The sequence below is a fragment of the Ascaphus truei genome, chromosome 4, assembly GCF_040206685.1.
Source record: "Ascaphus truei isolate aAscTru1 chromosome 4, aAscTru1.hap1, whole genome shotgun sequence".
In the NCBI taxonomy this organism is placed as follows: domain Eukaryota; kingdom Metazoa; phylum Chordata; class Amphibia; order Anura; family Ascaphidae; genus Ascaphus; species Ascaphus truei.
In genome coordinates, this window is record NC_134486.1 from 8,048,469 (window position 1) to 8,074,760 (window position 26,292).

A 26,292-nucleotide genomic window follows, 5' to 3' on the forward strand; every position below is an offset into this window, starting at 1 on the left:
ATAACAAGTAGGTAGTATTTATTCCACCATTAATTACAGTACATAACATGATAACAAGTAGGTAGTATTTATTCCACCATTAATTACAAAACGTAACATGATAACAAGTAGGTAGTATTTATTCCACCATTAATTACAAAACGTAACATGATAACAAGTAGGAAGTATTTATTCCACCATTAATTACAGTACATAACATGATAACAAGTAGGTAGTATTTATTCCACCATTAATTACAGTACATAATATGATAACAAGTAGGTAGTATTTATTCCACTAGTAATTACAGTACATAACATGATAACAAGTAGGTAATATTTATTCCACCATTAATTACAGTACATAACATGATAACAAGTAGGTAGTATTTATTCCACCATTAATTACAGTACATAACATGATAACAAGTAGGTAGTATTTATTCCACCATTAATTACAAAACGTAACATGATAACAAGTAGGAAGTATTTATTCCACCATTAATTACAGTACATAACATGATAACAAGTAGGTAGTATTTATTCCACCATTAATTACAGTACATAATATGATAACAAGTAGGTAGTATTTATTCCACTAGTAATTACAGTACATAACATGATAACAAGTAGGTAGTATTTATTCCACCATTAATTACAGTACATAACATAATAACAAGTAGGTAGTATTTATTCCACCATTAATTACAAGACATAACATGATAACAAGTAGGTAGTATTTATTCCACCATTAATTACAAGACATACATGATAACAAGTAGGTAGTATTTATTCCACCATTAATTACAAGACATAACATGATAACAAGTAGGTAGTATTTATTCCACCATTAATTACAGTACATAAGATGATGACAAGTAGGTAGTATTTATTCCACCATTAATTACAAAACGTAACATGATAACAAGTCGGTAGTATTTACTCCACCATTAATTACAGTAAATATCATGATAACAAGTAGGTAGTTTTTATTCCACCATTAATTATAGTACATAACATAATAACAAGTAGGTAGTATTTATTCCACCATTAATTACAAGACATAACATGATAACAAGTAGGTAGTATTTATTCCACCATTAATTACAAGACATACATGATAACAAGTAGGTAGTATTTATTCCACCATTAATTACAAGACATAACATGATAACAAGTAGGTAGTATTTATTCCACCATTAATTACAAGACATAACATGATAACAAGTAGGTAGTATTTATTCCACCATTAATTACAAGACATAACATGATAACAAGTAGGTAGTATTTATTCCACCATTAATTACAAGACATAACATGATAACATGTAGGTAGTATTTATTCCACCATTAATTACAAGACCTAACATGATAACAAGTAGGTAGTATTTATTCCACCATTAATTACAAGACATAACATGATAACAAGTAGGTAGTATTAATTCCAGTAGTAATTACAGTACATAACATGATAACAAGTAGGTAGTATTTATTCCACCATTAATTACAGTACATAACATGATAACAAGTAGGTAGTATTTATTCCACCATTAATTACAGTACATAACATGATAACAAGTAGGTAGTATTTATTCCACCATTAATTACAGTATATAATATGATAACAAGTAGGTAGTATTTATTCCACCATTAATTACAAGACATAACATGATAACAAGTAGGTAGTATTTATTCCACCATTAATTACAGTACATAACATGATAACAAGTAGGTAGTATTAATTCCACTAGTAATTACAGTACATAACATGATAACAAGTAGGTAGTATTTATTCCACCATTAATTACAGTACATAACATGATAACAAGTAGGTAGTATTTATTCCACCATTAATTACAGTACATAACATGATAACAAGTAGTTAGTATTTAGTCCACCATTAATTACAGTATATAACATGATAACAAGTAGGTAGTATTTATTCCACCATTAATTACAGTACATAACATGATAACAAGTAGGTAGTATTTATTCCAAGATTAATTACAGTACATAACATGATAACAAGTAGGTAGTATTTATTCCACCATTAATTACAGTACATAACATGATAACAAGTAGGTAGTATTTATTCCACCATTAATTACAGTACATAATATGATAACAAGTAGGTAGTATTTATTCCACCATTAATTACAGTATATAATATGATAACAAGTAGGTAGTATTTATTCCACCATTAATTACAGTACATAACATGATAACAAGTAGTTAGTATTTATTCCACCATTAATTATAGTACATAACATGATAACAAGTAGGTAGTATTTATTCCACCATTAATTACAGTACATAACATGATAACACGTAGGTAGTATTTAATCCACCATTAATTACAGTACATAACATGATAACACGTAGGTAGTATTTATTCCACCATTAATTACAGTACATAATATGATAACAAGTAGGTAGTATTTATTCCACCATTAATTACAGTACATAACATGATAACAAGTAGGTAGTATTTATTCCACCATTAATTACAGTACATAACATGATAACAAGTAGGTAGTATTTATTCCACCATTAATTACAGTACATAACATGATAACAAGTAGGTAGTGTTTATTCCACCATTAATTACAATACATAACATGATAACAAGTAGGTAGTGTTTAATCCACCATTAATTACAATACATAACATGATAACAAGTAGGTAGTATTTATTCCACCATTAATTACAGTACATAACATGATAACAAGTAGGTAGTATTTATTCCACCATTAATTACAGTACATAACATGATAACAAGTAGGTAGTATTTATTCCACCAATAATTACAAGACATAACATGATAACAAGTAGGTAGTATTTATTCCCCATTAATTACAGTATATAACATGATAACAAGTAGGTAGTATTTATTCCACCATTAATTACAGTACATAACATGATAACAAGTAGGTAGTATTTATTCCACCATTAATTACAAGACATAACATGATAACAAGTAGGTAGTATTTATTCCCCATTAATTACAGTATATAACATGATAACAAGTAGGTAGTGTTTAATCCACCATTAATTACAATACATAACATGATAACAAGTAGGTAGTATTTATTCCCCATTAATTACAGTACATAACATGATAACAAGTAGGTAGTATTTATTCCACCATTAATTACAGTACATAACATGATAACATGTAGGTAGTATTTATTCCACCATTAATTACAAGACATAACATGATAACAAGTAGGTAGTATTTATTCCACCATTAATTACAAGACATAACATGATAACAAGTAGGTAGTATTTATTCCACCATTAATTACAAGACATAACATGATAACAAGTAGGTAGTATTTATTTCCAGACTACCTGTTTTTTCAGTTTTTTAAAAACATTTTAGGGTATGTTTTAGGTATGTATTTTTTAGCAATGCATTATATGTACAACCTATTTCTTCAAGTTATGTTTCTGTTTGAAATTCTTTATCCTTAATGATTATACTTCGCAGCATTGCAATCTTTATTATTTATATACCAAAACTCAGCCATTACACGCCAACCCCGCCCTCTGCAAAATAATGATGAGTATGACTTTTTCGTTCCCCTGCTTCTCTCTCTCATTCCTCCTGTCTCTCTCACACTATCTTCCGTCTTTCCCTTCCTTCTCTCTCTCACACTCTCTCCCTCTATCTTCCCCCACTCCCCTTTCTCTCCCTTCTCTCTCTCACACACTCTCTCCCTCTATCTTCCCCCACTCCCCTTACTCTCACTTCCTTCTCTCTCTCACACACTCTCTCCCTCTATCTTCCCACACTCCCCTTACTCTCCCTTCCTTCTCTCTCTCACACACTCTCTCCCTCCATCTTCCCCCACTCCCCTTTCTCTCCCTTCCTTCTCTCTCTCACACACACTCTCCCTCTATCTTCCCCCACTCCCCTTTCTCTCCCTTCCTTCTCTCTCTCACACACTCTCTCCCTCTATCTTCTCTCACTCCTCTTTCTCTCCCTTCCTTCTCTCTCACACGCTCTCCCTATATGTTCCCCAACTCCTCTTTCTCTCCCTTCCTTCTTTCTCTCAAACACTCTCTTCCCCACTCCTCTTTCTCTCCCTTCCTTCTCTCTCTCACACTCTCTCCCTCTATGTTCCCCAACTCCTCTTTCTCTCCCTTCCTTCTCTCTCACACTCTCTCCCTCTATCTTCCCCACTCCCCTTTCTCTCCCTTCCTTCTCTCTCACACTCTCTCCCTCTATCTTCCCACTCCCCTTTCTCTCCCTTCCTTCTCTCTCACACACTCTCTCCCTCAATCTTCACCCACTCCACTTTCTCTCACTTCCGTCTCTTCTTCTCTCACTCCCCTTACTCTACCTTCTTTCTCTCTCTCACACTCTCTCCCTATATGTTCCCCAGCTCCTCTTTCTCTCCCTTCCTTCTCTCTCTCACTCTCTCCCTCTATCTTCCCCACTCCCCTTTCTCTCCCTTCCTTCTCTCTCACACTCTCTCCCTCTATCTTCCCACTCCCCTTTCTCTCCCTTCCTTCTCTCTCACACTCTCTCCCTCTATCTTCCCACTCCCCTTTCTCTCCCTTCCTTCTCTCTCACACTCTCTCCCTCTATCTTCACCCACTCCACTTTCTCTCACTTCCGTCTCTTCTTCTCTCACTCCCCTTACTCTACTTTCCTTCTCTCTCTCACACTCTCTCCCTATATGTTCCCCAAATCCTCTTTCTCTCCCTTCCTTCTTTCTCTCAAACACTCTCTTCCCCACTCCTCTTTCTCTCCCTTCCTTCTCTCTCATACACTCTCTCCCTATATGTTCCCCAACTCCTCTTTCTCTCCCTTCCTTCTTTCTCTCAAACACTCTCTTCCCCACTCCTCTTTTTCTCCCTTCCTTCTTTCTCTCAAACACTCTCTTCCCCACTCCTCTTTCTCTCCCTTCTCTCTCACACTCTCTCCCTCTATCTTTCACCACTCCCCTTTCTCTCCCTTCCTTCTCTCTCACACACTCTCTCCCTCTGTCTTCCCCCACTCCCCTTTCTCTCCCTTCCTTCTCTCTCTCACACGCTCTCCCTCTATCTTCCCTCACTCCCCTTTCTCTCCCTTCCTTCTCTTCTTCTCTCACTCCCCTTACTCTCCCTTCCTTCTCTCTCTCACACTCTCTCACTATAAGTTCCCCCACTCCCCTTTCTCTCCCATCCTTCTCTCTAACACTCTCTCCCTCTATCTTCCCACTCACTTTCTCTCCCTTCCTTCTCTTTCACACTCTCTCCCTCTATCTTCCCCCACTCCCCTTTCTCACCCTTGTCTTTCTATATAACACTCTCTCCCTCTGTCTTCCCCCACTCCCTTTCTCTCCGTTCCTTCTCTCTCACACTCTCTCACTCTATCTTCCCCCACTCCTCTTTCTCTGCCTCCTCCCTTCTCTCTCACACTCTCTCCCTCTATCTTCCCCCACTCCCCTTTCCCTTTCTTCTTTCTCCCTCTCACACATTCTCTCCCTCTATCTCCCCCCACTCCCCTTTCTCTCCCTTCCTTCTCACACACTCTCTTCCTCTATCTCCCCCCACTCCTCTTTCTTTCCCTTCCTTCTCTCTCTCAACCGCATTTCTTTAATTTAATACTTTAGGATGTCATCAATTTTGGGGGTCAAAACTTAAAATATATATATATTTTAAGAGGTATTTTATATATTTTTTATATTGTATTTTTTTAAATATTTAATAAAGTAATATGTTTTGAATGTTTGTAAAGATACAGTCAAATTAGTTTTTTAAGAACTTGAATAATTTTTGAGGGAATTTTTAGAGTATTTCTTTTTTAAGAATTCAGGCAAATATGTTAATTTATATAACTATACATTGTTATGTGCACTGAAATTCAAATGTTGGACTAGAAAATGCTGTTACGCCCTGGGACCCTAGTATTTATATTCTATTAACATTATAATGCTGTGAAAAACTATATGGGATGAATTTCCTTTAAAACTATTGAACCATGTGTTTCCATGGCAACAAGCCCCTGTAAATAACACTTTTATATAACACTTTAACTCCCTAGGTCTCAGCCACCAAAGAGTTAAACAGGAGTCGTTGCATTACTGAGTTCTTTTATAAACACTGCAGCTAGGATACAGTGATGATGTCATGGGGTTCCAGGCAGGTCTTTATGATGCACAGTGTGAAGTGTCCTCAGACCTCTCTCCCACTGGCAGAGTTATGTCTCGCACTCGCATTACTCCCACTATGCAGAGCATGGACCTCTCAGCACACCTATTCTCCGATGAACCGTTCACTCTTCCCAATCTCCTCTACACGTTCCTGCTCCTCCTGCTGCTCTTCAAAGGGGCGAGCGCCGGCACCAGAGCTTTAATTACACCCTCTATGCAGATCATGGACCTCTCAGCACACCTATTCTCCGATGAACCATCCACTCCCAGAGTGAGGTCTCACACTCGCATTACTCCCACTATGCAGATCTTGGACCTCTCAGAACACCTATTCTCCGATGAACCACCCACTGCCAGAGTGAGGTCTCGCACTCGTATCACTCCCACTATGCAGAGCATGGACCTCTCAGCACACCTATTCTCTGATGAACCGTCCACTGCCATAGTGAGGTCTCGCACTCGCATTACTCCCACTATGCAGATCATGGACCTCTCAGAACACATATTCTCCGATGAACCACCCACTGCCAGAGTGAGGTCTCGCACTCGTATCACTCCCACTATGCAGAGCATGGACCTCTCAGCACACCTATTCTCCGATGAAACGTCCACTGCCAGAGTGAGGTCTCGCACTCGCATTACTCCCACTATGCAGATCATGGACCTCTCAGAACACCTATTCTCTGAAGAACCACCCACTGCCAGAGTGAGGTCTCGCACTCGCATTACTCCCACCATGAAGAGCATGGACCTGCCAGCACACCTATTCTCCGATGAACCGTCCACTGCCAGAGTGAGGTCTCGCACTCGTATCACTCCCACTATGCAGAGCATGGACCTCTCAGCACACCTATTCTCCGATGAAACGTCCACTGCCAGAGTGAGGTCTCGCACTCGCATTACTCCCACTATGCAGATCATGGACCTCTCAGAACACCTATTCTCCGATGAACCACCCACTGCCAGAGTGAGGTCTCGCTCTCGCATTACTCCCACTATGCAGAGCATGGACCTCCCAGCAAACCTATTCTCCGATGAACCGTCCACTGCCAGAGTGAGGTCTGACACTCGCATTACTCCCACTATGCAGATCTTGGACCTCTCAGAATACCTATTCTCTGATGAACCACCCACTGCCAGAGTGAGGTCTCGCACTCGCATTACTCCCACTATGCAGAGCATGGACCTCCCAGCACACCTATTCTCCGATGAACCGTCCACTGCCAGAGTGAGGTCTGACACTCGCATTACTCCAACTATGCAGATCTTGGACCTCTCAGAATACCTATTCTCTGATGAACCACCCACTGCCAGAGTGAGGTCTCGCACTCGCATTACTCCCACTATGCAGAGCATGGACCTCCCAGCTCACCTATTCTCTGATGAACCGTCCACTGCCAGAGTGAGGTCTCGCACTCGCATTACTCCCACTATGCAGATCATGGACCTCTCAGAACACCTATTCTCTGAAGAACCACCCACTGCCAGAGTGAGGTCTCGCACTCGTATCACTCCCACTATGCAGAGCATGGACCTCTCAGCACACCTATTCTCCGATGAAACGTCCACTGCCAGAGTGAGGTCTCGCACTCGCATTACTCCCACTATGCAGATCATGGACCTCTCAGAACACCTATTCTCTGAAGAACCACCCACTGCCAGAGTGAGGTCTCGCACTCGCATTACTCCCACCATGAAGAGCATGGACCTCCCAGCACACCTATTCTCCGATGAACCATCTACTGCCAGAGTGAGGTCTCGCACTCGCATTACTCCCACTATGCAGATCATGGACCTCTCAGAACACCTATTCTCCGATGAACCACCCACTGCCAGAGTGAGGTCTCGCTCTCGCATTACTCCCACTATGCAGAGCATGGACCTCCCAGCAAACCTATTGTCCGATGAACCGTCCACTCCCAGACTGAGGTCTCGCACTCGCATTACTCCCACTATGCAGATCTTGGACCTCTCAGAATACCTATTCTCCGATGAACCACCCACTGCCAGAGTGAGGTCTCGCACTCGCATTACTCCCACTATGCAGAGCATGGACCTCCCAGCACACCTATTCTCCGATGAACCGTCCACTGCCAGAGTGAGGTCTCGCACTCGCATTACTCCCACTATGCAGATCATGGACCTCTCAGAACACCTATTCTCCGATGAACCACCCACTGCCAGAGTGAGGTCTCGCACTCGCATTACTCCCACTATGCAGATCATGGACCTCCCAGCACACCTATTCTCCGATGAACCGTTCACTGCCAGAGTGAGGTCTCGCACTCACATTACTCCCACTATGCAGAGCATGGACCTCCCAGCACATCTATTCTCTGATGATCCGTCCACTCTCCCCAATCTCCTCTACACGTTCCCGCACTTCCTGCTGCTCCTCCTGTTGCTCTTCAAAGGGGCGAGCGCAGTCACCAGAGCGTTAATGGGCGGATACATCAAGGTAAGCAACAGCCGCTCAGCCAACTGGGCAGGGAAGACTACTCAGGGGAAGAGTAGGGGTTAAGATCCTTGTCTTTAGTATACAAGACTGTGAGTTCAATTAGTGCCAGGGACACCTACACAATAATAATAATAATAATAGCATGTTATTGTATAGCGCTGCTAGTTTTACGTAGCGCTTTACAGAGACATTTTGCAGGCACAGGTCCCTGCCCCGTGGAGCTTACAATCTATGTTTTTGGTGCCTGAGGCACAGGAAGATAAAGTGACTTGCACAATGTCACAAGGAGCCGACCCCGGGAATTGAACCAGACTCCCCTGCTTCAAACTTTCAGTGCCAGTCAGTGTCTTTACTCAGTGCCAGTCACTTACTTTACTTACTTTACTTACTGCGCTATGTACATTAATGGCGCTATATAAATAAATACATACAATACAATACTGAGCCACTCCCTCTCCTCAATGTGTGGGGTTTGGGAAAATTACTGACAGTGGGGGCTATTATTACTGACAGTGGGGGCTATTATATCACTATCTCTCTATCTCTCTATCTATCTATGAATCTATCTATCAATCTATCTATGAATCTATCTATCTATTGACACCTACACAATGTGTGGGGTTTGGGAAAATGTACTTTATTACTGACAGTGGGGGCTTATATATCACTGTATCTGTCTATCTGTCTCTGCCTTCTGTCTATATCTCTCTGCCTGTCTGTATCTGTCTGCCTGTCTGTATCTGTCTGTCTATGTCTGTCTGCCTGTCTGTATCTGTCTATGTCTGTCTGTGTCTGTCTGTATCGTCTGCCTGTCTGTATCTGTCTGCCTGTCAGTATCTGTCTGCCTGTCTGTATCTGTCTGTGTCTGTCTGTGTCTGTCTGTATCTGTCTGTGTCTGTCTGTGTCTGTCTGTATCTGTCTGCCTGTCTGTATCTGTCTGCCTGTCTGTATCTGTCTGCCTGCCTGTATCTGTCTGCCTGTCTGTGTCTGTCTGTATCTGCCTGTATCTGCCTGTCTGTATCTGTCTGCCTGTCTGTATCTGTCTGCCTGTCTGTATCTGTCTGTATCTGTCTGCCTGTCTGTGTCTGTCTGTATCTGTCTGCCTGTCTGTATCTGTCTGCCTGTCTATCAACCTGTCTATCTATCTATGAATCTATGTATCTATCTATCTATCTATGTATCTATCTATCTATCTATCTATCTATCTATCTATCTATCTATCTATCTATCTATCTATCTATCTATGTATCTATCTATCTATCTATCTATCTATCTATCTATCTATCTAACGTCAAATCTCTTCCCGTCTCTACCCTTCCAGGACCTAACAATATCCAAGGGGATGAACGGAGCTCTTAGCACTACCATCTATAGCAAGAGCAGCGCCACTACCAGCATCCTGCTAGCTAGCAGCCACCATCCTAGGTCTCTGGTAAATGGGATCCCGACTGCTCAATGCCTCACACTTCGGAGAAATTGCAGAGAAGACAGTGATTGTGAGGAACAAGCGGTGGACATGGCGAACAGATTCCTGGAGAGGGGATATAGTAGTATCGCTGTAGTATTGGGACTTAACCATTTAGGCAAAGAAAAAATATATATAACAATAATTACCTATCAATTTTCTATATCTAAGGAAATCAATACTACAACTCCTCTACGGGGATTTTAAACAAATGTGTTTTATATGAATTTTTTTCACAATGTCACATATATATAATTCTTGATGTAATAAAATGTTATTGTTTTTGATTTTATTAAAAAGACCCTTTCATTACGGATAGAGCATAGTAACTCCTAATACTTACCTTTATCAGCCATTAATAATCAGAGTGCGTGCAATTGGAGGGTCTTTTTCTTTGATCCCAATGGGACCAACCTGTCTAACCGAGGGGATATAGTCACAAAATAATCAAGGGAGCGTATAAGAGAGCCAAGCACCAACAACGCTCAGAGCTTATCACAGATAAACCCAAGGCACCAGAAAAACGTATTGTGAGAATCATCGGCACATACAACAACCAATGGGACCGTACTAAGGACATATTACAGAAACACTGGCACATCCTATTGCATGACTGTGACCTCAGGGCTGTCCTGCTTACACATCCGGCTATGGTTAGTAGGCGAGCAAGAAATCTTTGAGATGCTTTGGTGCACTTCACTGGGGGTCACACAGCACCTACATGGTTACCCACACGATCAGTGGGGTCCTTCCGTGTCAGAGGTGCAAGAGCTGCCAACACATAATGGTCACCAAGGAATTTAGTAACCACGACAACACCAGGGTGTATACTATCCGTAAATGTATTAATCGCAATTCCACCTGAGTAATTTACATGGGTGTCTGAACCTGTGGCATCAAATACATAGGCAAGACACGCCGTGCATTCAAGCAACGCGTATTGGAGCATATCGGTTCAATACGTAACAAATTGGATACTCCAGTAGCCAACCATGTCAATACTTACCACAATGGAGACCAAAAGTCTATGTCCTTTATAGGCATTTACAAATTGTCCACAGGTATAAGACGTGGTGACTGGGACACTGAACTCTTAAAAATAGAATCCAGGTGGATTTACACACTAGACACACTTCCGCCTGCTGGCATGAATGGGAGCTTTGTTTTTAGCCCATTTATCTATGTCCCAACTACCTTGACCAGTATGGCCTGATGCCTGTGTGCAGGACATCCCTATAGGTACCTTCCTCTATGAGGTGTGCCTTATTAGATGTAATGCTCTCGATAGTCTCTAGCCTGGCCATGTCTTGTCATTTCTCTACATTTTGAGTTTTAAATGAATCCTGCATACTGATCATTTCACACCGGGGGGGATTACTTTCCGCCAGTTTAGAAGTAGTGGCTACAGACCAGACAGACTTGGATATCGTGGCGATTACTGAGACATGGTGTGATGAGAACCAGGACTGAGACACACTGCAGCTATACCAGGTTACACCACAGATTTAGAACATGACAGGTTAGAGATGTAGTAGGAAAACCAAGATGCTGAAATCCACGGCCCATCCGGGACCCTGAAAACAGAACCTTTTGCAGCCCATGAGGGTTAAAGCGGGGGCCCCCGTAGTGCTAATCCTCCCGGGTTTGACAGTGTGCAAGGGCTGCGCGGAGGGACAGAAACAATCTCCGTGTCTCCCTGAGCAGCTCAGAGGGTGAGGAGCAGTCGGTCCGGTCGGTCCTGCCCCTTGATCAAGTAGATGCCTGAATACGAGTTTCTGCGTTATGAGGGGATACTATAGAACCATATTGGTCATCTACGTCATCAAGGGTGTTGGACAGGACATTTAAATCATTTATCCATTCAGAGGTATGGACCTCCTGCAGAGTTAGTCCTCCCGGGTCGCTTAGAGTCACGGGCCTGCAGTGCGATCCGGTGACCGCGCGCGATCGCGGCGCCGGGGACAGTGACATTTGTAGGAAGGGAGCAGGAGTCGCCCTTTATGTGAAGAACAATGTAAATGCTTCTTTAGTAAATGGTGCTGTAGAGATGACGGAGGCGCTTTGGGTAACCCTACAAAGCTGGTGAGAACATTGTCATTCGTATTGGGCGGTCCTCAGATCTCCAGGGCAAAAGGAGGAATTAAACACGGGCGTTACTAGAAGACATCACTGATATGGTAATCCCAGGAGAGGGCGTCATTATGGGAGACTTCGCTTTATTTATATACAGTAGCACCAACAATGTACTCAGCGCTTTACAGTAACAATACAAGGCAAACAATGGGGATAAGTGCGACACGTATATAAGGCAAAAGGAGACCTACCCTAAGGAGCTTACAATCTAAGTGGTATGTTGGGGGCTTACAGACACAATAAGTGCATTATTAGAAGCGCTGCCAGGGGAGGACACCTGTACCTGGAGTTATTAGTAGAGGTGCATTTCCCGCTGGGCTTTGCATGTGGAAAGTGACGGTGCTTGATGAATACTGAGCGGAAGATCGTTCTACCCGTAGGGAGAGACTCGTGAGAAAGGGTTGAAACGATTCAGGACTGGAGATTAGAAAGGGGCAAAGATGAGAGAACTTTGGGTTGAGCGTAAGAGGCGATAGGGTATAAGAGAGATCAGAGGTGAGATATATGGGGGTGCAGAGGAGTGCATGCGTTGTAGCCTTAATGTAAAGGAGGAGAATTATGTAGTTATACAGAGATGAATAGGAAGCCAGCAGAGAGGTCAGAAGGTCGGAAGCAGATAAGAGCCTAAAAGAGCAGGAGATGATTTGGGCAATGTTTCGTAAAATGAACCAAATTCTTCTACTTCTTCTGTCCCTGTTTTCAGAGTCCTCAATCTTTTCCTCTAGGAATCTGACCTGGTCCCCCAGCTTAGTCACTTGTTTCTGGGTTTGTGCCAGTGCAGTGACGGTCTCATCAGACTTAGCTTCTAGGGAATTTGTCCGCTCACCTATGGCATTAATATCTTTCCTGAGAGCCCAAAGTTCTGTTTTAAAAAATTGCTTCATTTCAGCGCAGAAGGCTTTCATATCCTTGCGCCTCATTACCTCCATGTCATCCGATGCAGTACTTGCATTTTCTCCCTCAGGGTCTGCCATGGTGGGCTGTGCAGGGGACTCAGGCCTGTCTCCCTGTGCTGCCTCTCCTTTTTATGAAATAAGTAGAGACTGTCTGGGTTTTTCTTCGAACTGTTTTGTTAGATGCCATCCTGGTATGTTTAGAGGTTCTGTACTGCTGGTTGTGTTGCTGTTGTCGCAAATTTGCTGTAGTTATTGATATAACTAGTGCCGGTGGGAATGGAGCTCAGGTACTAAGCAGCCATTCACCTCCCCGTCGTCACGTGACCTGTAACATGATAACAAGTAGGTAGTATTTATTCCACCATTAATTACAGTACATAACCTGATAACAAGTAGGTAGTATTTATTCCACCATTAATTACAAGACATAACATGATAACAAGTAGGTAGTGTTTATTCCACCGTTAATTACAGTACATAACATGATAACAAGTAGGTAGTATTTATTCCACCATTAATTACAGTACATAACATGATAACAAGTAGGTAGTATTTATTCCACCTTTAATTACAGTACATAACATGATAACAAGTAGGTAGTATTTATTCCACCATTAATTACAGTACATAACATGATAACAAGTAGGTAGTATTTATTCCACCATTAATTACAGTACATAAGATGATAACAAGTAGGTAGTATTTATTCCACCATTAATTACAAAACGTAACATGATAACAAGTAGGTAGTATTTATTCCACCATTAATTACAGTACATAACATGATAACAAGTAGGTAGTATTTATTCCACCATTAATTAACAGTACATAACATGTAACAAGTAGGTAGTATTTATTCCACCATTAATTACAGTACGTAACATGATAACAAGTAGGTAGTATTTATTCCACCATTAATTACAATACGTAACATGATAACAAGTAGATAGTATTTATTCCACCATTAATTACAAAACGTAACATGATAAAAAGTAGGTAGTATTTATTCCACCATTAATTACAAGACATAACATGATAACAAGTAGGTACACTGTAGTATTTATTCCACCATTAATTACAGTACATAACGTGATAACAAGTAGGTAGTATTTATTCCACCATTAATTACAGTACGTAACATGATAACAAGAAGGTAGTATTTATTCCACCATTAATTACAGTACATAACATGATAACAAGTAGGTAGTATTTATTCCACCATTAATTACAGTACGTAACATGATAACAAGTAGGTAGTATTTATTCCACCTTTAATTACAGTACATAACATGATAACAAGTAGGTAGTATTTATTCCACCATTAATTACAGTACATAACATGATAACAAGTATGTAGTATTTATTCCCCATTAATTACAGAACATAATATGATAACAAGTAGGTAGTATTTATTCCACCATTAATTACAGTACATAACATGATAACAAGTAGGTAGTATTTATTCCACCATTAATTACAGTACATAACATGATAACAAGTATGTAGTATTTATTCCCCATTAATTACAGAACATAATATGATAACAAGTAGGTAGTATTTATTCCCCATTAATTACAGTACATAATATGATAACAAGTAGGTAGTATTTATTCCACCATTAACTACAAGACGTAACATGATAACAAGTAGGTAGTATTTATTCCACCATTAACTACAAGACGTAACATGATAACAAGTAGGTACAGGCATACCCCGGTTTAAGGACACTCACTTTAAGTACACTCGCGAGTAAGTACATATCGTTCAATAAGCAAATGGCAGCTCACGGATGCGCCTATCAGCACGTCCTGAACAGCAATACCAGCTCCCTACCTGTACCGAAGCTGTGCGCAAGCGGGGAGACTATAGAGCCTGTTACAAATGCGTTATTTAGATCAGTTATGCACGTATATGACGATTGCAGTACAGTACATGCATCGATAAGTAGGAAAAGGGGAGTGCTTCACTTTAAGTACATTTTCACTTTACATACATGCTCCGGTCCCATTGCGTACGTTAATGCGGGGTATGCCTGTAGTATTTATTCCACCATTAATTACAGTACGTAACATGATAACAAGTAGGTAGTATTTATTCCACCTTTAATTACAGTACATAACATGATAACAAGTAGGTAGTATTTATTCCACCATTAATTACAGTACATAACATGATAACAAGTATGTAGTATTTATTCCCCATTAATTACAGAACATAATATGATAACAAGTAGGTAGTATTTATTCCACCATTAATTACAGTACATAACATGATAACAAGTAGGTAGTATTTATTCCACCATTAATTACAGTACATAACATGATAACAAGTATGTAGTATTTATTCCCCATTAATTACAGAACATAATATGATAACAAGTAGGTAGTATTTATTCCACCATTAATTACAGTACATAACATGATAACAAGTAGGTAGTATTTATTACACCATTAATAACAGTACATAACTTGATAACAAGTAGGTAGTATTTATTCCCCCATTAATTACAGTACATAACATGATAACAAGTAGGTAGTATTTATTCCACCATTAATTACAAGACATAACATGATAACAAGTAGGTAGTATTTATTTCCAGACTACATGTTTTTTCAGTTTTTTAAATACATTTTAGGGTATGTTTTAGGTATGTATTTTTAAACAATGCATTATATGTACAACCTATTTCTACAAGTTATGTTTCTGTTTGAAATTTTTTATCCTTAATGATTATACTTCGCAGCATTGCAATCTTTATTATTTATATACCAAAACTCAGCCATTACACGCCAACCCCGCCCTCTGCGAAATAATGATGGGTATGACTTTTTCGTTCCCCTGCTTCTCTCTCTCATTCCTCCAGTCTCTCTCACACTATTTTCCGTCTCTCCCTTCCTTCTCTTTCTCACACTCTCTCCCTCTATCTTCCCCCACTCCCCTTTCTCTCCCTTCCTTCTCTCTCTCACACACTCTCTCCCTCTATCTTCCCCCACTCCCCTTACTCTCCCTTCCTTCTCTCTCACACACACTCTCTCCCTCTATCTTCCCCCACTCCCCTTTCTCTCTCTCACACACTCTCTTCCTCTATCTTCTCTCACTCCCCTGACTCTACCTTCCTTCTCTCTCTCACACTCTCTCCCTATATGTTCCCCAACTCCTCTTTCTCTCCCTTCCTTCTTTCTCTCAAACACTCTCTTCCCCACTCCTCTTTCTCTCCCTTCCTTCTCTCTCTCACACTCTCTCCCTCTATGTTCCCCAACTCCTCTTTCTCTCCCTTCCTTCTCTCTCACACTCTCTCCCTCTATCTTCCCCACTCCCCTTTCTCTCCCTTCCTTCTCTCTCACACTCTCTCCCTCTATCTTCCCACTCCCCTTTCTCTCCCTTCCTTCTCTCTCACACTCTCTCCCTCTATCTTCACCCACTCCACTTTCTCTCACTTCCGTCTCTTCTTCTCTCACTCCCCTTACTCTACCTTCCTTCTCTCTCTCACACTCTCTCCCTATATGTTCCCCAACTCCTCTTTCTCTCCCTTCCTTCTTTCTCTCAAACACTCTCTTCCCCACTCCTCTTTCTCTCCCTTCCTTCTCTCTCTCACACTTTTTCCCTATATGTTCCCCAACTCCTCTTTCTCTCCCTTCCTTCTCCCTCTCAAACACTCTCTTCCCCACTCCCCTTTCTCTCCCTTCCTTCTCTCACACTCTCTCCCTCTATCTTCCACCACTCCCCTTTCTCTCCCTTCCTTCTCTCTCACACGCTCTCCCTATATGTTCCCCAACTCCTCTTTCTCTCCCTTCCTTCTTTCTCTCAAACACTCTCTTCCCCACTCCTCTTTCTCTCCCTTTCTTCTTTCTCTCAAACACTCTCTTCCCCACTCCTCTTTCTCTCCCTTCCTTCTCTCTCTCACACTTTTTCCCTATATGTTCCCCAACTCCTGTTTCTCTCCCTTCCTTCTCCCTCTCAAACACTCTCTTCCCCACTCCCCTTTCTCTCCCTTCCTTCTCTCACACTCTCTCCCTCTATCTTCCACCACTCCCCTTTCTCTCCCTTCCTTCTCTCTCACACGCTCTCCCTATATGTTCCCCAACTCCTCTTTCTCTCCCTTCCTTCTTTCTCTCAAACACTCTCTTCCCCACTCCTCTTTCTCTCCCTTTCTTCTTTCTCTCAAACACTCTCTTCCCCACTCCTCTTTCTCTCCCTTCCTTCTCTCTCACACTCTCTCCCTCTATCTTCCACCACTCCCCTTTCTCTCCCTTCCTTCTCTCACACTCTCTCCCTCTATCTTCCCACTCCCCTTTCTTTCCCTTCCTTCTCTCTCACACTCTCTCCCTCTATCTTCCCCCACTCCCCTTTCTCTCCCTTCCTTCTCTCTCAAACACTCTCTCCCTCTGTCTTCCCCCACTCCACTTTCTCTCCCTTCCTTCTCTTCTTCTCTCACTCCCCTTACTCTCCCTTCCTTCTCTCTCTCACACTCTCTCACTATAAGTTCCACAACTCCTCTTTCTCTCCCTTTCATCTCTCTCTCAAACACTCTCTTCCCCACTCCCCTTTCTCTCCCATCCTTCTCTCTCACACTCTCTCCCTCTATCTTCCCACTCCCTTTCTCTCCCTTCCTTCTCTCTCACACTCTCTCCCTCTATCTTCCCACTCCCTTTCTCTCCCTTCCTTCTCTCTCACACTCTCTCACTCTATCTTCCCCCACTCCTCTTTCTCTGCCTCCTCCCTTCTCTCTCACACACTCTCCCTCTATCTTCCCCCACTCCCCTTTCCCTTTCTTCCTTCTCCCTCTCACACATTCTCTCCCTCTATCTCCCCCCACTCCCCTTTCTCTCCCTTCCTTCTCACACACTCTCTCCCTCTATCTCCCCCCACTCCTCTTTCTTTCCCTTCCTTCTCTCTCTCAACCGCATTTCTTTAATTTAATACGTTAGGATGTCATCAATTTTGGGGGTCAAAACTTAATATATATATATATTTTAAGAGGTATTTTATATATTTTTTATATTGTATTTTTTAAAATATTTAATAAAGTAATATGTTTTGAATGTTTGTAAAGATACAGTCAAATTAGTTTTTTAAGAACTTGAATAATTTTTGAGTGAATTTTTATAGTATTTAATGTTTATGAATTCAGGCAAATATGTTAATTTATATGTAGCCCTTTTTGTGAACGCCTGCAATAAGGAACTACTGTGATGCATGTACCTGTGTCCTCAGGAGCTCTGAGCCTCCGCTATTTGAGAGCCTGGGGACATACCTTTATTAATCGCGGTGCAGCGCCTCCACTTGCCCAGGATCCCCATGATAGAGATTATACCCTGAGCAAGAACATCACAACAGCATTTTGCAACACCAACCTTTTATATATCATGCATAAAGAACAAATGATCTGCAGAATAAACATATAACATTACACACACACACCGTGGCTCGGCCACACCTTATTAGGGATAATGTCCTGTACATAGGTGGCTCTGCCACTCTCCTTAGGAGTATGTCTTATAACCAGTATAGGTATGGTACCATAGGATTTGCACAGTTGGCCCGATTAGTTAGTGGGAGGCGGGATCAGCGCCTGGTGACCGGTGTAGGTGCACTTATAAACAATGATACCTTCCGGTCACTGCGATGACCATCACACTCCACGCAGGGTCCTAGCGTTGCTCCAGCCTTTCGCCGTCACTCCTTGCTGCAGCGCCGTCTGTATCCAATCCAAGATGGCGGCCGCAGCTCCGCAGCCAAATCACACTAATGGGAAATGTCCCTACCAACTAAGGCCGTCCTTACAAAACAGCACCCTACGGTGACAGGGGAATACTCCTCGGGCCGGGGGATACCTTTCACCTAAGCGGACGGGTCACTGACCCTCCGCTCGCGCGCACGAGGTTCCGCCAACCTCCTCCTTCACCTCCCTCTCTGCTCTGACCCACCGCCCACACGCATCCGGTTCCTCTATACAGAGTCTCGCACCCGATTGGTTCTCAGCCTCAGCTGACTCTCTCGCAGTTCGGAGTTCAAAGTTCAAACCCCCAAAGTCTCCACAGATTGGTTACCCTTCGCGCGCTTCTCTCGCGCATGCGCAGCCCAACTTGTACACAGTGACCTTGCTGACAGAATGACTAATATGGCGCTGCCTTTGTGATTGACAGCGCGGAACCTTTAGATATATATATGCACATCCTTACATTCTCCCCTCTCCAGAATCCAACGTCCCCGCTGGACTACATAAACCACATATATATCTAACTATTTACACAACCCTCTCAGTCCTAGATCAGGTTACACATTCCATTAATCAGTACCATCATAGCTTGCATCCTATGCCGAGCCCACTGCTGAGCCTCATAATGGGGTGCCCCAAATTGATCATATGCCATTCGCATGGGAGGCTGACAGGCTCTTTGACTTTGCCGGGGTTGATTCTCCTCTGCTTCTTCTGCAGAGTATCCAGTCTCAATTTGTGCTTCCATCTCTACCCTTGAGGGGTTTCCAACATTAGTACTGTCTCTTTGGGGTGTGAAACATGGACTTTGAGGATCTAGGGGCTGACTCGCGGGAGTCAAAGGGTCAATGTTCGGGCCAAGAGGCTCTTTACCCGTGGCTCCTTCGGGAGATGCCTCCGCGGCCGGAAGGCCCCTTTGAGAGGTTCCTTCCATTGGATCCTCAGAGGTGGCAATTTTTACAGTCTCTGGGCCATCCTCTGTGTGTTCAACTCCTCCATCTATGGGCGTGGCTGGGACTTCCAATTCATCCGTCCCTACTCGAGGTATGGGAAGCAGATGATTCCTATGCCACACTTTCACGCGGCCTTCAGAATCCTTGATCCGGTACACAGGAAGACCAGGCATTTGTGACTCCACCTCATACACACCCTCCCGCCACCGGTCTGCCAATTTATGCTTCCCAGGAACACCTAAGTTGCGTAAGAGGACCGCATCTCCGGGGTGAATTTCCTTATGACGTACTTTGTGATCGTAGCGCCTTTTATTTCCCGCATTCAGTTGCGCAGTCGTCCGTTCAGCCAATTTATAGGCCAACTGTAAACTGTCCCTTAGTCGCTGGACATATCGGAAATGCGTCCTATTGGATACCCCATCGGTAGATATCCGCAGGCGCACATCCACCGGTAACCGGGCTTCTCTTCCGAACATCAAAAAATACGGGGTATACCCAGTGGACTCATGTCGGGTACAATTATACGCATGTACCAATGCCTCGACGTGTTTACTCCACTCCGTCTTTTGCGGGCTCGTCAGAGTTCCTAACATATCTAACAAAGTGCGATTGAACCGTTCAGGCAAAGCATCCCCTTCGGGGTGGTACGGGGTAGTACGCGACTTGGCAATGTTCAGTAGTGTGAGCAACTCCCGTATCAGTGTACTCTCAAAGTCTCTGCCCTGATCAGAGTGAAGACGATTCGGCAACCCATAGTGAATGAAATATTTCTCCCATAGTACTCGGGCCACCGTTACGGCCTTCTGGTCTTTCGTAGGGAACGCTTGGGCATACCTAGTGTAGTGGTCAGTGATCACTAGAACATTACTAACTCCCCGACTGTCGGGCTCGATACAGAGAAAATCCATACACACCAAATCCATTGGACCCGAGCTTTTCAAGTGTGCCATAGGAGCCGCCCTGGTGGGCAGTGTCTTTCTTTGTAAACAGCGATTACACCTCCGACAATGTTGCTCCACGGACTCCCTCATTCTCGGCCAATAGAACCTATCCTGTAGTAGCCCAAATGTCTTGTCAATGCCCAGGTGACCATGGTCATCGTGAAGGGCCCGGAGGACTAGGGTTCTCAAACGTTCCGGCAAAAACAGCTGACGCCGATCGGGATGGTTGTGATAAGGTATCACCCGATATAACAAACAATTGTCCATTTCGAACTTCCCAAACTCATTTGACAGGAGTTTCACCAAGTCTTTGGGGGCTCGCTTCAGTATAGAAGGGTTATCTTGTTGTACCGCTTGACGTGCTAGCTCCACTATGGGGTCTTGTGTTTGATAATGCACTAGATCCCTCCACGAGATGATATTATCGTCAGTGATATTCATCCCTTCTCGACCCTGATAGGCCCGGGGAATAGCCCGCGAATGGCATCCCAACGAGTCAACGACCCGTAATTCCGAGAACGCCACATGGTCGTCGACTACCGCAGCCACAGAGCAGAGGGCACGAATCCCGGGACCCGGTATCTCTTCCCAAACTTCCTCATCAGGGGTGGATTGAAGGCCAGGTCGACGAGACAGGGCGTCGGCACCTATGTTGGTGGGTCCAGGTTTGTATTTGAGGTTGAACCTGTAATTGGCTAGAGCAGCTAACCACCGATGTCCTGTGGCGTCCAATTTGGCAGACGTATTGATATAGGTCATGGGATTGTTATCCGTGCGTACTTCGAACTGTACCCCATATAGGTAGTCATGCAGCTTATCTACCACAGCCCATTTTAGCGCCAAGAATTCCAGTTTATGGACCGGGTAATTCTGCTCGCTAGGGGTTAAGCTTCGGCTCGCATAGGCCACCGGACGCAGCCCGGTCTCATACTTCTGATGCAAAACCGCTCCTAATCCGCTAAGGCTAGCATCGACATGTAGAACATAGTCTCTGTCGGGGTCCGCGTAGGCCAAGACGGGAGCCCGAGTGAGGCTGGTCTTTAAGTTCTTGAAGGCCTGTTCACATTCTGGAGTCCATGTCTTCCCAAAGGGTGTCTGCGCCGAGATTCCTTTTCTCCCGGTTTCTCCCGGATACACCTTTAGAAGATCATTCAGTCGCTTGGCCTTGCTGGAATAGCTCTCTACGAACCGCCGATAATAGCCACAAAACCCCAAGAAGGACCGCAACTCTTGAACATTTTGAGGTCTAGGCCAATTCACCACCGCCTCTATCTTCCCTGGGTCGGTGGATACCCCATCAGCCGATACAATATGGCCCACATACGTCACAGAGGACCGACAGAATTTGCATTTGTCCAGCGACAGTTTGAGACCCTCCCCCTGAAGTCTATCCAGCACCTTCATCAGTCTCTCGGAGTGCTCCTCTAGAGTCCGCCCGAACACGATAATGTCGTCCAGGTACACTAAGCACTCTCGCGGGTTAAGATCTCCGAGGGTTTTTTCCATTAGTCTCTGGAACGTGGCCGGGGCACCGCAGATCCCTTGCGGCATGCGGGTAAATTGGTAAAACCCTAATGGACAGATGAAGGCCGTTTTTTCTTGGTCTTCCTGGCCCATGGGCACTTGATAATATCCGGACCTGAGGTCGAGCACACTGAACCATTTGCTTCCCGTCAGAGCGTTCAGGAGGTCCTCGATTCGGGGCAGTGTGTACTGATCGGGAATAGTACGGGTATTCAGAGTTCTGTAATCCACACATAGACGGACCGTCCCGTTCTTCTTGCGGACTACCACAATGGGTGAGGCGTAAGGGCTCCGAGATTCCTGCACGATGCCAGCCGTTTTCATCTCGTCGATTAATCCCCTCACTTCGTCAACATCCCTGGGGGCAAGCCGGCGGGAGCGCTCCCGGAAGGGGGTAGCGTCGCTCATTCGGATGGTATGGTGGGCGCTGCGACTGCATCCCACGTCCATATCACCAGTGGAGAACACACTCCTTCGGTCGTGTAGCTCGTTCAGCAGCCTCTTCCTCCATACATCCGGGAGTGGCGAGTCGCCGAAGTCAAATTCCAACACTGACTCGACGGTAGTAGGTGAGCCCCTAGATGGTCCCGTCGAAACCTTCTCTTCGGGAGTTACTGGGTATATCCTTCCCAGCGTCTGCCGCCGGTCAATAGTCAGTGGGTACGGGGATATATTCTGCACGTACACCCCAGTGCGCCTCGGAATCTTCCCGGGCCATTCCTTGATAGAGGCCAATACTTTGTAGCCCCAACGTTGTTCGTCCTGGGCCACACTTTCCACGGTGAAGAGTAGATCCCCCCACCGTCGTCGGGGGTAACGGCAAGCGGCGACCATCATTCGTCCTTCCCCCGGGGGAATTTGAGTCGGTCCCCGTTCTTGGCTGTAAAGGACGCCATACTCTTCCTCAGTTGCAATTCTACCGCAGACCTCTTGGAGGGCGGGACAGGCCGCTAAGGCCAGCAGTGGGGCTTCTCCCGCTTCTTGCAAAAACTGGCGGAATACTGCACGTACAATGTCAGTGTTGGTCCCCAAGATGATTGGGGCGCTGGGGTGGTCCTGAGGTTCGGGGCACACTAAGGCCTCTACTTCCATGGGATGATGTTTGCCAGTATTCAGCTGAAGAATATCTAACTGCACCTTCACTACGCCGTCTATGGGGTAATCTTCATGACTCAATCCCCGTAGTCGTAAGGCGTCCGCAGATAACAACGGTAGTTGGTGCAGGTGTTGGTCGTAGAAGGGCCGGTATACGATGGTCACTTGGGATCCCGTATCCAACAATGCGGCGGCATAGATGCCCTCGATGACGACGCGAATAATGGAGGCGGGACCAATTCGGGGGTTCTGAGAGGGCAGTAACGCCTTTTTATCCTCCAGGGGTTGGCACGGCATCGATTGCGCCGGTCGGGACGACGTCCTACGCGAGGTGGGGCAGTGGGCCCGCAAATGCCCCATCTTTCCACATGCGTAACACTGCATTTGGCTAAAGTAAGCCTCGTCTCTCCTGGTTGGGGAACTCCGCCCTGGCGGGGGACGAGGTCTGGGTGTCACCGGGGTAGTGACATCCTCGGGGACTGGATCTCCAGGTTCGGGCACGTCGGCCTTGGGGTCCACTTTCTTGGCTTCCTTACCCCCGGGCGAGGGCTTCTTCCCGGTGGCTAGGTCACGCCCTAACAACACCATTTCGTGCGCTTGGACCCGATCCATTAAATCGTGGAACGACAAGGCTTGTCCGGGCATTATGCAGCTACTGACCCGCACCGACACGGGGTGTAGGGGTAGGAGCCCCCTCAACAGCTGAGTGGTGCGTATCCCGTTGGCTTCCTCCCTTGGCAACACGCCTTTTCTCACCATATTCCAAAGGTCCAGGTGTAGTCGCCTGAGGAAATCGGATACCATCTCCCCTTCCTTCTGTGCTAACGCATGAAATTTTGACATCAAAGTGTGCATGTCCACCGGAGCTCCATACGCCTTTGTCAGGCAGTAGATGAGATCTGCCGCCTCAGCTTCCGGATTGTCATCTCGGTAGTAGTGCACCATGTGGGACGCGGGGGGTCTTAAGCACTCAACGATGCGCTGCCTGCGGACCGCGTCCGTGCAGGTCCATTCAGGCAGTACCTGTTCTGTATGATCCAGCCAGTCCTCTATCCCTACTTCCCCTTGGGGTGTGGGTTTCTCACCCGAGAAGGCCTTCAACTTCCTGTACTGGAGTGACTGGGTGGTATTGTGGATAGCGGCGGCTATGGCGGGAAAAGAGGTATCTCCCGGTAAACTGTCCCCGACTGCAGGGTAAGCGTCCGATCTTGATAAGCTAAGTCGGTTGAGGCCAGCCCGTAGGCCGGACGGGGTGGATGAGGAGCCTAGGCTCAGGGCTGCTGGCCAGCGAGGGTGCAGGCCACGGTCAGGGGATGGGTCGGGGCCTCCCGTCGCGGCACCTACGGCGTTTGCATACTCTCTCCGGGGGGTGGAAGTGGCCAGGGGCGCAGGGGTGTCCGCCTGGACTAGGGGGCAGCGCACCCCCGGGGCCTCGGGCAGCAGCAGTATACGGGGCAGCGCCTCAGGGCATATGTCTTGTTCAGTGGCATACAAGATCCGGCGCCAGGTCTGGTCGCGGTCATAGAAGTGGTCTTGTACTTGGGCATTGTCCAGGAGCGGAAGCTTTCGGACTTGCTCGGTCACGGTGCCTAGCGAGATCGTGGCGGGGACGTGACCCAGCGCGAAGACACGGTTCAAGGGAATCCCGTGCCGTTGGGCCCACTTGCGCACCTCGAGTGCCGAGGGTACCGACATGATGTGGTTGGTTGCACAATAGAGACAAAAAAAATGTGGGGGCACCCCAGGTCTAAGATCTCAGCAGCGCCTCCAAATGTAGCCCTTTTTGTGAACGCCTGCAATAAGGAACTACTGTGGTGCATGTACCTGTGTCCTCAGGAGCTCTGAGCCTCCGCTATTTGGGAGCCTGGGGTCATACCTTTATTAATCGCGGTGCAGCGCCTCCACTTGCCCAGGATCCCCATGATAGAGATTATACCCTGAGCAAGAACATCACAACAGCATTTTGCAACACCAACCTTTTATATATCATGCATAAAGAACAAATGATCTGCAGAATAAACATATAACATTACACACACACACCGTGGCTCGGCCACACCTTATTAGGGATAATGTCCTGTACATAGGTGGCTCTGCCACTCTCCTTAGGAGTATGTCTTATAACCAGTATAGGTATGGTACCATAGGATTTGCACAGTTGGCCCGATTAGTTAGTGGGAGGCGGGATCAGCGCCTGGTGACCGGTGTAGGTGCACTTATAAACAATGATACCTTCCGGTCACTGCGATGACCATCACACTCCACGCAGGGTCCTAGCGTTGCTCCAGCCTTTCGCCGTCACTCCTTGCTGCAGCGCCGTCTGTATCCAATCCAAGATGGCGGCCGCAGCTCCGCAGCCAAATCACACTAATGGGAAATGTCCCTACCAACTAAGGCCGTCCTTACAAAACAGCACCCTACGGTGACAGGGGAATACTCCTCGGGCCGGGGGATAACTTTCACCTAAGCGGACGGGTCACTGACCCTCCGCTCGCGCGCACGAGGTTCCGCCAACCTCCTCCTTCACCTCCCTCTCTGCTCTGACCCACCGCCCACACGCATCCGGTTCCTCTATACAGAGTCTCGCACCCGATTGGTTCTCAGCCTCAGCTGACTCTCTCGCAGTTCGGAGTTCAAAGTTCAAACCCCCAAAGTCTCCACAGATTGGTTACCCTTCGCGCGCTTCTCTCGCGCATGCGCAGCCCAACTTGTACACAGTGACCTTGCTGACAGAATGACTAATATGGCGCTGCCTTTGTGATTGACAGCGCGGAACCTTTAGATATATATATGCACATCCTTACATATATAACTATACATTGTTATGTGCACTGAAATTCAAATGTTGGACTAGAGAATGCTGTTACACCCTGGGACCCTAGTATTTATATTCTATTAACATTATAATGCTGTGAAAAACTATATGGGATGAATTTCCTTTAAAACTATTGAACCATGTGTTTCCATGGCAACAAGCCCCTGTAAATA